Below are 16,066 nucleotides of genomic sequence, written 5' to 3'. Positions count from 1 at the left end.
GAAAAAAGATATGTAAACTCATGACATGAGAATTCACTATAAACCCTGAAGCTAATGAAAGTAGTGCCAACACTCTCCCTATAATAGCCACAAACACAAAATAAACTCTTAGCTTGAGTGAGAATTCTTATTCTTTCTTGCCAAGAAGAGGACATAGCAATGCCATATCTAGCATAGAGGAGCCATCTCCAACCTTCTTCACTCTTCATAATAAGTTATGGGTGCTGGGTGTTGGGCAGACTCTAGCAAGAAAAAATGCAAGGAAACTTTATTCACTAGAAAGCCCTTAACATCCAAAATTTTTCTATTGAAGAGAGGGAGTTGATAAATACATCAAAAATATATTTAGATATTCTGGGATATTCTACTATTTAATAGTTTTTATTCTTATAGTTTACAAACATGTTTATAAATTATAAATTTTTCTAAACACTTTCTAGTATATTCTATTTTATTGGTGTGCAATAAAATTAATCTTATATTTTTAAATTATAAATTTTTGATTGATCAATTATATTATTAAACAATACTAAACAAGAATTACACTATTATTAAGAAAATCAAGTGTTGTTGCATACAATATGCAACAAATTAGTTTTTTTTATTATTTCTTTTTCCTTCTCATGTTTTTCCAAAGCTTCTAATTTTTTTTCTTTATTACTTCAGCTTTTATGACTACTACTTCTTCTCTCTCTTTTTTCTTAGTAGTTGTTACTTCTTTCTTTTTTATTGTTACTTTTTTTCCCTTTTTTCTTATAGCTTTTTTTATTACTTCTATTTTTTTCTCATGTGTTTCTTTTGCAGCACAATAACACTTATGAATTTTAGACCTGTTAAATCAATCTCAATGCTAGTTTATAATATTGATCCAAATCAAGCGACTTTATGCTCCCATAAATAATTTTACTGGTTTTTCTTATTGTTTTTTTTACCATGCAAAGAAGTGGCATGCAATGTACTTTATCTATCTATCTATCTATCTATCTATATATATATATATATATATATATATATATATATATATATATATATATATATATATATATATTATAGTGAGTGCATGGAATATAAAAAGGGAATACAAAAATGTGTATATCAATTAGCCCAAAAACCCTAGCTTATATACAGGAGTGAGTGGTCTAGATTGAAACCAATCCAATGGCTACCAAAATCCCATTATGCTAATATTAGTATATGGCATTGTAGCCATACACTTGGCCCTCACATCATCCCCTCCTCTTAGAATAATGGAAGAGCATTAGGGTTCTCTTGTAGACAGGCCGGGATCTAGAGGAATGTCAAGAGGAGGCATCGGTGGATCTGTAGGTGGTATTAACTGCTCCTGATCCCTTTGTATGAAGCGTTTCAACTACTGCACATACACAATCTCTGGAAGATCAGCCTGCTGGATATCATGCCGAACCTCATAAACTTGTAGTCCAACTTGCCATAACACCCAATATGGTCCTTTCCATTGTGCAAAGAGCCTTTTAGATAAACCACGTACCATAAGATAGGGAAAATAAACTAACACCAAATCATCCACTTTGTACTCTGCAGGTGGACGATGATGGGAGTTGTACCACCGTTGTTGTCCCACTTGTACGTGGCCTAAGTGTTTGGCAAACTCCGCTTGGACAAGTGGAAGAATGCTTGTCAAATACTGATCCCACAACTTAATATTTGCAACTCATGGCAATCGCGAAGGTAAACCTAGTTCCATTGGTAATATTGGATCATGACCATATAGGAATTTATATGGTGAAGCACCAATAGAACTCTGCACCCTTGTGATATATGCATACCGAAGAGACGGCAAATAACCATCCCAATCCGAATGCTAAAAGTTCACATACTTTGCAATTATCCCCTTGAATGTCCAAATGAGTTATTCCACCAGACCGTTTAATTGTGGATGATAAGTACTCGTGAAAGTGTGGCGTATCCCCAACCGAGACATCAAAACATGAAATGCCTCAGCCATAAATGTAGGACCTCTATTCGAAAGAATTCGCTCTGGACAAGAATGTTGAAACACCACTCGATTGAGGAGGAAGTATCCAACAACAGTTGCAGAGGCGCTAGCAAGAGCACCAACTTCCACCCAACGAGTCAAGTAGTCAGAAGCAATAATAACATACTCATTGCCAATAGTCGATCGTGGAAAAGGTCCCATAAGATCAAATGTCACCAACTCAAACAGACGGGAAATTGTAATTGACTCCAACGGTCCTTCTGCAACCCGAAGGGGAGTATTACGAGCTTGGCACCAAACGCAGCTATGCACATACCGGATAATATCACATTATATCTCCGGCCAATAGAAAGACCTACGCAGCTTCTTGGTTACGCGACGATGTCCCATATGCCCACCAGAATCATGTTAGGCATAGAGAAACCGCGGAATAAAGATAGAAGGCACCACTAGCCGTAAATGATCATTAGGATCCGTCCCCACAAAATAAAGAAGGCCGTCTTCAAGGTGATATTGAGAATATAAATGCCAGAAAGGCAAGTCATCAGCAAGTGATGCAAGATTCTTAAACCCATCTCAAAGTCTTCGAATCCACAGCTCAATCTTTTGAGCCTCGCGAACCTCATCAAGAGAAGGTAGATCTTGCTCTACGCCTTGTGGACACTGAACGTCAAGTACAACAACTGTCAACGGCACAGAATCCTCGTATAGAAAATCCACAGAGGCTAAAACAACAGGCTCGTCAGAAACATGAGAAGAGAATGGAGAAGAAAGAGGAGCTCGAAAAAGGGCATCAACATCAGCCAAAGAACTCCCAGGGCGATGAATAACATCAAAATCATATATCTAAAGCTTCAACGCCTATTAAGCAGTATGACTAACTAGGTTCTTCTGCTTTAATAATGAAGTAACAACAGCATGATCACCTTCAAGTAACGTCCGAGAACCATGTAGATATGCATGAAGTTTCTTGAAACCCTAAATTGCTACTAAACACTCCTTCTCTGTCGTGGAGTAGTTCATTTCTGCTGGTTGTAATGTATGGCTTATATACATAATGGGATGGCACTGATCAGGCACACTCAAGCTCTCTTGAATCAACACATCTCCAAGATCAATGTCATAAGCATCCATGCGCAAAATAAAGGTCAAGTGTAGTTAGGATATGCCAAAATCAGAGGAGTCGTCAATAGCTCTTTGAGATCCTTGAACGCCCACTCACAATCTAGAGACCAGATGAAAGATGATATTGATGACTTTAGCAACGCTCGCAACAGTGCAATGTGATCAGAAAGATGATCTACAAAACAACCAAGATATTGCACCTTGCCCAAGAAGCGTTGCACATCATTCACACACTTCAGAGTAAGGAACTTTAGAACAACTACAAGTTTGTCATGATCAATTTGTAGAATACTCAATCCTCACGAGTGGTTGCGCTCAAACCATTGTACCACTGCAATGCCGTCCCTTGGAGACATATGGGAAACCCACACAAATAGCGAGCATCATCCCAAGAATGATATATGGCAATCACCATGAAGTGATTAAACCAATGGTACACATCATCCCTAGGATTCCTGCGAAAGAACTCCGGCCGAATGCAAGGATTGGCACCAAGAGCAGGAGTTGTACCACGTGCCGTGAATGCTGCCATCAATTGAGTTTGGTTGTTCAATTGCAAGCACATAGCATTAAGCAATTGTACCAACTACTACTCGAGTTAGAGGAGATTGTTGATCTACCATGAAAATGAATGAAAAAGAAAGAGCAAAAAAAGAGAAAAAAGCTAGAAGGAAATGATAAATTTAGACAATGCAAAAAGCTAGATCTAAACCAAAATCCTAAAAAGAAAGAACAAAAGGAAGGAAATGGAAAAAGTTAGATCTAAACAATGCAAAAGCTAGATCTAAACCAAAATCTCAAATCCAAACACTCTTCAGGGACAATCAAAGGTGCCCCTTACCTCCACCAATGTGAGTGCATGGAATATGGAAAGGGAATATAGAAACGTGCATATCAATTAACCCAAAAACCTTAGCTTATATACAAGAGTGAGTGGTCTGGATTGAAACCAATCTGACAGCTACCAAAATCCTATTATGCTAATATTAGTATACGACATCGTAGCCATACACTTGGCCCTCAGGATATATAAAATAATAATTGAGTTTTGTAATTGATTGAATAAATTTTGTGATAGAATCTAAGAAATATAAGGAAAGAATGTTTCTCTTTTTAAAAAAATAGCATACTTTTAAATTTGATATGTTTTTCCTAACTTCTTTACTTTTCTTAACCATTCTCGAGATATTTTAACCCTATAATAAAATGCAACTTAATAGATAGTTGAACTCAACAAATTACTTATTTGTATAGTTTTATTAAATTCTTTTCTAAACTTAAGAACACTAATGAAATAGAACAATAGGATGAGTTCCTTTTTCTCCAAATGGCTAAATTTGCAATTGAAAAAAGTGATGACAATCAAATCTATTATAGCCTAAAATGTCATAAAATCTACATAAAAATTTACTTCATAATTTTCCATTTATCATATAAATATGGGGTTTGAATTAAAGACTTGGGTGAGAAGTGCCTTTATTTAAACCTCCATAAATTTTATGCCTCACTCCTACATGGTAAACACCCCAACCTTATGGCACTAATTTCTCTTTATCCTATATAGCAATTGAAAACACAAAATTAAATATTGTGATAGAATTTTAGCTCTAAAATCTTACTTAGGTGTTTTTAGCTTTTAAATATGTTTTTCCCCTAAGCCTCAATATTACATTATGATTACTGCCTTTTTCTTGATAGCCATGCCATATATAAATTATGTATCAAATAACTTATAAGGCTAATAACTTATAACTTATAAGGCTTGATATATCTAGGGACAAACATATTTGAAGGTGGGGTGAAAGCCCAAAGCAATTTTTTCCTAAACATTAAGGGGTTTAATAAGTTTCTATGGGATAATAAGAGGAGGATTCTAAAGAATCAATATGACCAAAAAAGGTTATTTTCATATGGTGGGTGATGATGTAAATATTAAGGAGTCCAAGGTTAAAATAAACATGAATGGATAAATTGAATGATTTGTTGAAATGTATAATATTTAGCTCTATCTTTTTTAGGAGATTGAATGGTCAATGCTCTTAATTCAAGTGTGGGTAGCACTATTTGAATATTTTGTATAACTCATCAGAACTTTACTTTAAATACATGATTGGGGAATTTAATAAAAAATGAATGGTCCTTTTGCTTAATAACTAAAAGTATAGCTATGTGGTGAGGAAGGCTTAAAAACTTATTCATTAAATCCTATTAACTCTTGGAACTTGTTCTAATAACAGAATTGGCAAATATTGTTGTGAACAAAAAATAATTTAATAAGGATCAAAGAAGGAGAAATTATATTCCCCCATATCTTGGGGCATCATAAGGATGTTAAAAATTGATTATAAAATGAAAGTGTAAATTTGAATTAAATTTAGAAATCTTTAAACTATTTTATATTATACCTTTTTTTTTAGTTTCCTAAGGTGCTACCATGCTAGCTTCTTTTTCTTAGATTTATGTATTTTTTTACCAAAGGAATGATTCTTTTTTAAAAAAAATTCACATTTTCCCTTATCTGAAAAGAAGTAATATGATAAAGTGTATTAACTTTCTTCTTTGAGATTAAATTTTTATTTATTCTTGAAGTTGGCTTAATATTTCTTTAATATGTTTTAAAAAAAGCTAATCCCTACAATCCCCTTTCCCCTTTGAAATCTTCAAAATATAGCATTCTCATCTATGATTTATATTGAGATTGAAGAATATTTATAGATTTAATATTTTTGTAGTAAAAAAAAGAAATTAAAAAACTTACAAAGATTTAAATAAAGATGTGAGAAATGGACTTATTACCCTAAAAAGAAAATTAAGGAAAAGAGCATGCTATAGTAAAGAAAATTTTACTCTCACAAAATTTCTTTGAATAAGCAAAAAAATAAATATTATATCTACCTTCTTCCCTAATCTAATGTATGTCATACACCTATTGGTTGACTCAACATTACAAAAAAAATTCAAAAAAATGCATAGTGAAAAAACGATATTACCCTTTATTTAATAGCATCAATTGATGAAATTCACAAAGTTCAACAATTTCTATTATTGTTATAAACTAGAAACTTCTTAATAAATATTAATTAGTGCCATCTTTAAAACTCTTTGAATAAAAATATATTCAACTCATAAAATGCAAAAAACGAGCAAAAATTTATCCACTCTTTGCTTCTCAATACATTTTATTATACTAAGCTACTATTACAATAATCTCAATAATGTAATATATCTTGCAATTTATGTACTCTAGGATTAACAATACCTGTTTGTGTGGCGTTCATCCTCCTTTCTGGATCATCTAGGTGCCCTGAGGGACGGGCGAAAAATCACTGCTTGTGAATATTCATCTACGTGCCCCCCTACTCCGCCCCAATCCCCTGTGCTCAAGTCGTAAACAAACATGATCCCTATCTCTGAAAAGATCACCAGATTGGCCTCTGCATGAACAGAACAACGGAAAACCGCTCCGAAAAAGCGCTGCCCAGCGTACACTTGACGAAGGATCGATTTATGGGTCTTTGCAGAGACGGCAACCAAGCCACCCTTGTCGTCAACCTTCCACACGCCATAGCCATCAACTCCGGACTCCCCTGCCTCGCGGTAGCCTCCCGCATACACCCAGCCACTTGCCAAGTATCGCTGGCCATTGTACTCCCACAGCCTCGCGGTGCACAGTCCCGGGAGCGGCAAGACGCAGCGCAGGATCTCTCCATCCGGGTCAACCTTGTCTTCCAGGCCTGTTGTAATCCTCAGGCTGCGCACGACTTCCCCGGTGCTCCACCTGGCGCGGCCAAAGTCGTAAAATCCCAGGATGGTGAGATCGTAGAAGTAATCGTCCAAGCCTGGGAATACGGCAGGGGGTGCCACGTCCACCCTGTAATCTGAAAGCCGCTGCGCCTTCATTTTGACGTAGGCTGGCGAGAACGGGAGCTTGGGGAGAGAAGACCAGGAGCGCGTTGCCGAGTCGTAGATGCAGCACCAGTGGCCTGAGAAGTCGACAGCGGTGTAGTGCAGACCGACTTTGAAGCCATTCTTGTCGACGAACATGGCAAAGTCGATCACTCCCGCTAAAGTGCATCTTTCTCTGTCCTCCCAATGGAGCGGTGGTAGTTCGCTCCACTCTTGGGTCACTGGATTCCCCACCACCAGGTGAAACACATCATCAGCAGGATCAACCATGCCCCTGTGCGTCCTGAAGACGCATACCAGGCCACCCGCGGAAGCAACCACTTGAGCGTTAGGAAATTCTTCCGTTTTGTGGGGCAACGGAAACTCCACGCTGCGTTGGGGCCGTGATGGATCCCAGGCGTGGCAACGCTCGCCGTAGTCGAAGGAGCTAGTCATAAGCCGCAAGGATTCCTTGTGGCCACTGTTTTGGCACCAGCGGCGGCGAAAGGATGGATCGCCGATGATGGCGTTCCATGACTTGCAAACGGCGGAGCATGAGGTCGCTAGTGTGGCCAGGTCCACATAGCTGAGAACCGTCTCCAAAACGTCGTCTTGCAGCAACACAGGCGCTTCATGTCTCCGTTTCTTCATCACAAGGGCAATACCTAGAAGAGTGACCTTATAGTACTGCAAAAGGGATGCAAGGAGCCCCATAAAAAACCTAACTTTCGCGGAAGCAGAGTGAACGCTTGATCGATTAAAAAATCTCATTTTCGGGAAGCTCAGCTTCTTCTTTCTGAAGTTATTCTCCATTATCTGTCCTCACTGGTTTGTGCTTCTCCAGTTGAAACCGCCAACCCTCATTATCCGGCCTCGTTCTCTCTTTAACCATCTAACAAAAACAAACGCGAGCTTGAAGGCTTTGGCTCGAGCAGACAATGAAAGTGTTCATTGTAAAGTCATGACGTGGTAAACATCCACCTGTGACGTTCTTCCAGTAAGATTGAACGTCGAAAACACGCCGCGTTCTCTTCAAACCTTGGTCTAGCACAGGAAAAAATAAAAACTTTTTTCTCGGGCTCTTTGAGCACAGAGAAAATATGTAGCCGCGTACTACACCATAGCTTCGTCGCTTATCCCCCCAAACGGGATTTGCAGCGGATGATCCAAGTGTTCTTGACCTGTCAAGTTGACAAATTGCACCTGGACGACTGCTCCATCCGACCACCACTGTGTAAGAGAATGAGCGTCTCGAGCACTCGCAGCTTTGCCTTCATCCGCTGGGACGTGAAGCCTTGCCGAGGGGATGAGGTGATGCGGCTTCGCTTTGGAGGAGCAGAGCACGCCCCGGATGGATTCGTGAGGCATCGCCAATCTCGCGTACTTCCCCTGTAGCATATACTGATAGTTCTTGAAGTGCTCGAGAAAGCCCGAGCATACCGGATCACTGGGATGAACATACATGTCCGGGTACCAGCTTCCAAGTGCCGCAAACTCTGCCTCGGACTCCCTTCTCTTTGCGGCATCCACCAGTAAGTTGACGAGCCCGGCCTTTGCAACGGTGTAAACCTCTTGGAGATTGCTGTAAGTCTCAGCACCAAAGAGTGACTTGTATGGAGCGGTCGAGGACGAGAATGGCGGATTGAAGAGATGAGCCTCGACGAACTGGCCCTGCGATGCCATCATCCGAGCGAGTGCCCCGTGATGCAAACGTTGTCCTTGCCATGCCATGCGACGGCGTTTCGGAGAGCGTTGTACGCGGCTGTGAACCTGCCTGTCTTGTAAAGCTCCTGGTTGGCGATCTTGAAGTCGACGATGTAGTCGCTGGTTAGGCTGTCCGTGCCTCTGAGCGCCAGGACCACCATCGGAGCTCTGGCAGGCTTCCAGTGGTTTTTGTAGTTCCACACGAACACTGCGCCGTTGATCCGGAGCTTGTCATTGCCGAGGATCACGTCGAGGAGCTCGTAGTTGAAGGACGTCCACCAGGGAGGAGCGAGAGCTTGCGGAGTTCCTGTGTAGTTTTTCGATCTGTCGTGCTGGAGTGAGTACACGCTTGACACAAGGCATGCCAAGATTGCTCTTTTGTCGTCCGGAACATCCCTGGAAAGAATGTATGGTAAGAACTCGCGAGGACTCGAGATAAAAAGCTTTTAAAGGACGAGAACTCTAACCGGACCAAGTCTTTAGCAGCAATGAAACAAAAAAGTAGACAAAAGCCCAAGCAAGCTTTGCGAAACAACAAAAAAAAAAAGAATGGAGAAGTGAGGACCAATCCACTAAAGACTAGCCATCGAAATAACTCTAGCTACTTATCAATCAGCCCTTATCACGCAAGTGAACGAAAGAGACACCAAAATGGGACAAATGAAAGGCTATGATCCAAAGACAAGCCTAGGGTAGCTGAGAATTCTCTCGGGGGCGATTGGAATCAATCGAAACGGGATTCTACTGCCAAAATCACACACCCAGCCCGCCAAGAATCGCTTCAAACAGAGCAATGCAGCTAGGGCGGCGAAATTCTTTACCAGTTGAAATGCTTGCGCTTTGGCCCCGTGACCTCGAATCGATATGCATCGTCCTCTGGCATTGGCGATCGGCCCCCGCATGGAACGCTGGCTAGGGCTTGAACGCGTTCTCTCGCATCGTGGGCACCGCCGACACTTCAGCCAAACTTTCAAACCAAAATCAGAACTTGCTAGGTTGGTTCTTATTCCTATTTATTTGGATTTTTTCTTTACCGAGAGTGCAAAATAAGTTTATGTTTGTACATATATGCTAGCTGTTAAACCACTTTTTTTTAAATAGTGCGTAATTAGAAACATAATGATAAATAAAGGTTTACGTTATTTAATGTGGTCTCAAGATCCAGGCGAAAACTTCAAAGGAAAGTAGTAAACATAATTTATTAACACAGTAAAGAGCAAATTGCTTTTTGAACTAGAGTTAAACTGGATACTAATGCCTATGAAACCTTTGTCTCTTGTTAGACTGAAAAAGATAAGTAACCAAATTTATCAAGGAAACATGCTACAACATTGCCATTGGCTCCAAGATACACACAATCCTAGCTCCCACATACCCAACCCATTGGATGCAGTAGCAGTGAAATTTGATATGAGCACCACGCCTTCACTCAGAACTCAATTCTTCTTCTGGAACTTCAACATCAGCAGAGAAATAAGTGTAAATATTCCAAATACTCACAATTCCCAGCACCCAATCCTCCTCAATTGCTTCCAAACAACTTGTCATTTCTCTCATAAAGTCATAAACCATTAAGTTTAGCATGGTGTTCTTCCTCTCCTGCATCAGATTCTTATGGCTAGAGTGTGCTCTCTTGAGATCCTGAATGTGGAATGAAAAAATTATGAGAGTTGAGACTTACTATTTGGCTTGTGCATTTGATGGGTTTAAACCTTGCACCATTTTGCAGTGCTGAGGAAGTCCCTTTGCGCAGCAATGACTACATAGTTAACATATACATCTAGTCTCTCAAACATTGTTTTGTGCACCTTGAATGCCTTAGTAACTTGCTCTGGGATAGATACGAGAAAAAAGAAATGCCTTAGTCTCTCTTTCTCACCTGGATCACACATATTACACTCGATGAACATGGCAGAAAAAAGATTTGTAAATGCCAATTTGTGACATGAGAATTCACTATAAACCCTGAGGCTGATGAAAGCAGTGCCAACACTCTCCCTACAATAGCCACAAACACAAAGTAAACTCTTAGCTTAAGTGATAATTCTTATTCTTTTTTGCCAAGAAGAGCATATCTAGCATGGAGGAGCCATCTCCAACCTTCTCCACTCTTCATAATAAGCTATAGGTGCTGGGTGTTGGGCAAACCCTAGCAAGAAAAAATGCAAGGAGACTAGAAAACCTTTAACATCTAAAAATTTTTTATCCAAGAGAGGGAGCTGATAGATACATAAAAAATATATCTAGATATTCTGGGATATTTTATTATTTAAAAATTGTTATTCATTTAGATTAATATTATATTTATAATTTATAAACATGTTTATAAATTTTAAAATTTCCTAAACACTTTCTAGTATATTCTAGTTTATTCTACCATATAATGGTGTGCAAAAAAAATAATCTTGTATTTATAAATTATAAATTTTTGATTGATCAATTATATTAATAAATAATACTAAACAAGAAAAACACTATTATTAAGTAAATCAAGTGTTGTTGCATACAATATGCAACAAATTAGTTTTTTTTATTATTTCCTTTTCCTTATCTTTTTTTTCCAAAACTTCTAATTTCTTCTTCTTTATTTCTTCATCTTTTTCGACTACTACTTCTTTTCTCTCTTTTTTCTTGGTAGTTATTGCTTCTTTCTTTTTTATTTATTGTTATTTTTTCCCTTTTTCCTTATAGCCCTTTTTGTTACTTTTAATTTTTTTTGTTTCTCATGTGTTTCTTTCGCAACAAAAATCACTTCAAAAATGCTTATGATTTTGGATTTGTTAAACAAATTCTAATACTAATTTACAACATTGGTCCAAGTCAAGTGATTTATGCCCCCACAAATAATCTTAACGGTTTTTTAATTATTTTTTTAACATACAAAAAAGTGGTATGCAATATACTTTGTATATGTATATTGTGTTAATTGAGCTTTATAATTGGTTGAATGATAAATTTTGTGATAAAATGTAAAAAATATAAGGAAAAAAATGTTTTTCTTTTGAAAACAATAGCATATCTTAAGATTTAATATGTTCTTTCTAACTTCTTTACTTTTCTTAGCCACTTTTGAGATATTTTGACCCTATAATGACATGTAACTTAATAGATAGTTGAACTGAAAAAATAATTTACTTATATAGTTTTATTAAGCTCCTTTCTAAATTCAAGAATATAGATGAAATAAAGCAATGAGATGAGTTCCTTTTCCTCCAAATGGCTAGATTTACGATTGAAAATAGTGATGAACACTTAAATGACACTCAAATCTATTATAGCCTAAAATGTCATAAAACTTACTCAAAACATTATCTCATAATTTTGCATTTATCATATGGATATAATTTAGGGGGTGGGGGGGTGGGTTTGAATTAAAAACTTGGGGACTTGGGTGAGAAATGCTTTTATTTAAACCTTTATAAATTTAATATTTCACTCTTACATGGTAAATATCTCAACCTTATATGGCACTAGCTTCTCTCTATCCTATATGGCTATTGAAAATACAAAATTAGATAAAGTGAGAATTTTAGCTCTAATATCTTGCTTACATGTTTTTAGCTCTAAAATATTATTTGATATATGACTCGTGTATAGCATAGCTATAAAGAAGAGGGTAGCAACTATGGTGTAGTACTAAAGGCTTAGAAAGGGGAAAAACTACTTAGATATCAAGCTAGATTAGTCATTAAAAAATTATAAAACACAAATCTTTAAATCTCAAAGTAGAGTCGAAGGTGAATAATGTGGCAGTGGCTAAAGTAAAAGTTTAATAAGCATAATATATTTAGACTAAAAGCTCTAACTTAAAAAGTCGAGAGTGGGAGTGGAACTCTGAAAGAAGTGTTTAAAGAATGGGCACAAAACAATTAATAAGCAAGTTTTTAAAAAGGGACAAAAAAATAACTAATATGTGGTACATGGACGTGTTGAAATAGAGTTTAAGACCAAGTCTAAAACAACTCTAAGATCGAGTTCAAAATTAAGTCTAAAATCAAGTTTAAAACTAAGTCCAAGATTGAATTTAAGACCAAGTTTGAGACCATATTTAAGACCAAGTCCAAAGTTTGATATATTTAAAGATAAACATATTATAGAGTGGGGTGAAAGCCCAAAGCAATTTGCTTCCAAACCTTAAGGGGTTTAGTAAGTCCTTATGGGATAATAGGGGGAAGATTCCAAAGAATTAATATGATTAAAAAATGTTATTTCCATATAGTGGGTGATAATGTAAATACTAAAGAATTTAAGGTTAGAGTGAACATGAATGGAGAAGTTTAATGATTTAGTGAAATGTTCAATAGTTAGCTCTAATTTATCTAGAAGATTAAATGGTCAATGTTCTTAATCCAAATGTGAATAGTATTATTGGATATTTTGCATGGTTTATTAGAACTTTACTTTAGCTACAGTTTGAAAAATTAATGGGATTTAATAGATAAGTTTTTGAGCCCTTTCTCAATAATAAATTTGACAAACATTGTTGTGAATAGAAAGGGACTTAATGGGTATCAAAGAAGGGATACTAAAGATGGTGTTCCCCCATATCTTGAGGCATCATAAAAATGCTAAAGAGTGATTATAAGATAAAACTGTAAATTTGAATTAAATTTAGAAATCTTTAGACTATATTATATTATACATTTACTTTGGAGCTAAGGTGTTGATATGCTAACTATTAACTTTTCTTTCTTGGACTTATATATTTTTCTACCGAAGGAATAACTCTCTTTAAGAAATTTTCACATTTTCCTTTATTTGAAAAGGAGTAACAAGATGAAGTGTGCAAACTTTCTTCTTTGAAATTAAATTTTTTGTCTATTTTTTAAGTTGGCTTAATCCCTTTTTGATGTGTCTTAAGAGCTTATAATAGCTTTTCCCCTTTGAAATTTTCAAAACATAGCATTTTCTTCTATGCTTTATATTGGGATTGAAGAGTATTCATAAATAAATAAAAAATCGATATAAAAAAGAGAAATTAGAAAACTTACAAAGTTTAAATAAATATGTGAAAAATAGACTTATTATTTTAAGAAGAAAATTGGATTTTAAAATAAGATTTAAATAGAATAGAAACATGTTATAGTAAAGAAAGTTTTATTTTCACAAGGCTTCTTTGAGTGAGGAAAAAAATAAGTGTTATGCTTACCTTCTTCCCTAACCTAATATATATCGTGCACCTATTGGGTGACTCAATATTGCAAACAAAATTCAAAATAATGTATAGTGAAAAACTGAGATTACCTTTATTTGATAACATCAATTAGCAAGATCCACAAAGTTCAGCAGTTTCTCCTTATTATTATAAACTAGAAACTACTTAACAAATGCTAATCAATGCTATCTCTAAAATTCTTTGAGCAAAAATAGATTCAACTCATCAGTTTATCAAAGGCAAAAAAACATGCCAAAACATATCTACTCTATAATTAATCTTTGTCTCTCAATACATTTTATTATACTAAGTTATTGTTACGATAATCTCAATAATGTAATATGTTTTACAATCTATATACTCTACTTCTTTGAGGAAGAGTATGTACATGTTAAATTCCATTTTTCTTAATACTTTTGTTGAATAATCTTTAAAAATGGAATGATATAGTTATTTATGCCATAATAAACAAGCTAAGTTGATGAGCATACTAAGATGGAATAATAAGCTTGTCCATGCCATATGTGGTTAGAGTGTGTCTAATAGATCCATCACTATGCATTCAATATACCCTCAGCAAGTAAAACCACCTTCCATACAACTATTAACTCTTGTTAAATTAGTGAATTTGTAAAACACTAAAAGTTGTAATCAAAAATTAAATTAACACTTACAAGTAAACAAACTTTCAAGGCTCAATGTTTGTTATATTCAAAAGGGTTGTAAAGTAGGAGAAAACAATAAACACTTTGAACACTTTAAGCTTTTTTTTTTTTTCACCATCCTTTCTAGAGAGCACTTAACATCAAGAAATTTGATCTTCTTTTTTATCTGATATAAACAAAAAGAGGGAAAATACATTATGAACCTTTACAAATTTAAAGACTTTGATATTGCTTATTTATATGCTTCAAGAAGACCATTGCTAAACCTTAATTATCAAATATTTGAATGAAAACCTAGTTAGAGATAATGGAAAGTAATAATGAAAAGAAGAAAGTTCAATTACTTCTCAAGTGATATAAACTTGTCTAGGCCCAACATTAGTTTAAGCAATCTATATTTTGCTTCACTATAATGACTCTTCTTGACCCATCTTACTTCATTAAATTTATTATATAAAGTTGCCAATTTAGATTTCCTTGTATTTAATTTTTAAATAATGTAACACTTGCTTTCTCTCTTTGTCGATTACAACCCATATAACATATAGAATATGTTGCTCTCAATGTTGCAACTCAATCTTAAGTTTAACACTTTAAAAGAGTTTTACTTTATTTACATATGTTTTCATTATTTTGCATTTGCTCTTTTCCTAGTGTTTGTAGTTCATTTGTTATCTAGTGCTTATGGCAAAAAGCATAAACTTACTAATCAATATTTATGCACTTTATGTTAGCATACATATTACCACGTTATTTATATTTGCTATAATCCTATAATTATGAGCATAATAGTTAAACTCAATTATAAATTAGACTAGCTAGCACCAAAAAAGATTCTTGTTGTGTATGAAAATTTCAATTAGAAAAACATGTCAGAGCCACAGAAAACATTCTTTTGCTATGTAAATATTTTAATAAAATTTTAAATTTATAAACATTGTCATGCCATTATCTTCCCTCTTTAACTAATTATGTTAACCACCCATTATCCACCAAAACTTCCACATGATTTTTTTCAAAAGAAAGTTTTTTTAAGCTATTATGGACTTGTTATTTGAGAATAAATTTTTTTATTTCTAATGTTAGCTTTAGTCAATATTCTATAGTTGATATGCATGTTTACTTTTCCATAAAATAAACTTTATAGTGAAATATTTGTTTATATAAAATAGTGCTTTAAAATTTAAATGAAATCCAAATTTTTTATGAGATACACCAAATCAAATGTTAATTATTATGCTTGACAGCCTCTATCATTATCATAAGCTTAAAATAGTTTTTATAATAATTATAAATTTATATTTCTTCTTTCTCCCTTTGACATTATTTATTTTAATTCCTTATTTTTAATATGTATTTTATCTCATAGCTTCTTACATTAATAATTTTAAAATGTAAATTTTTATTTAAAGGGTTAATATATAAAAGAACAAAGATAAATAAAACTAAATTTAATAAAATAATAACAAAAACTTGATTTAGTATACTAGTATTGATGAAATTATTTTATTTTTATTCTACTTATTCTATAAAAAACTTTATTGCTACTATCATGTC

General features: G+C 35.2%; 1 pseudogene; it reads right to left on the bottom strand.

Moving 5' to 3' along the window:
- Positions 1 to 7,912: 7,912 nt before the first annotated feature.
- Positions 7,913 to 9,660, bottom strand: LOC9638518 (annotated as a pseudogene).
- Positions 9,661 to 16,066: the final 6,406 nt, after the last annotated feature.

This window comes from Selaginella moellendorffii, unplaced genomic scaffold (genome assembly GCF_000143415.4).
Source record: "Selaginella moellendorffii unplaced genomic scaffold, v1.0 SELMOscaffold_32, whole genome shotgun sequence".
In the NCBI taxonomy this organism is placed as follows: domain Eukaryota; kingdom Viridiplantae; phylum Streptophyta; class Lycopodiopsida; order Selaginellales; family Selaginellaceae; genus Selaginella; species Selaginella moellendorffii.
This window is presented reverse-complemented; position numbering and strand designations above follow the sequence as displayed.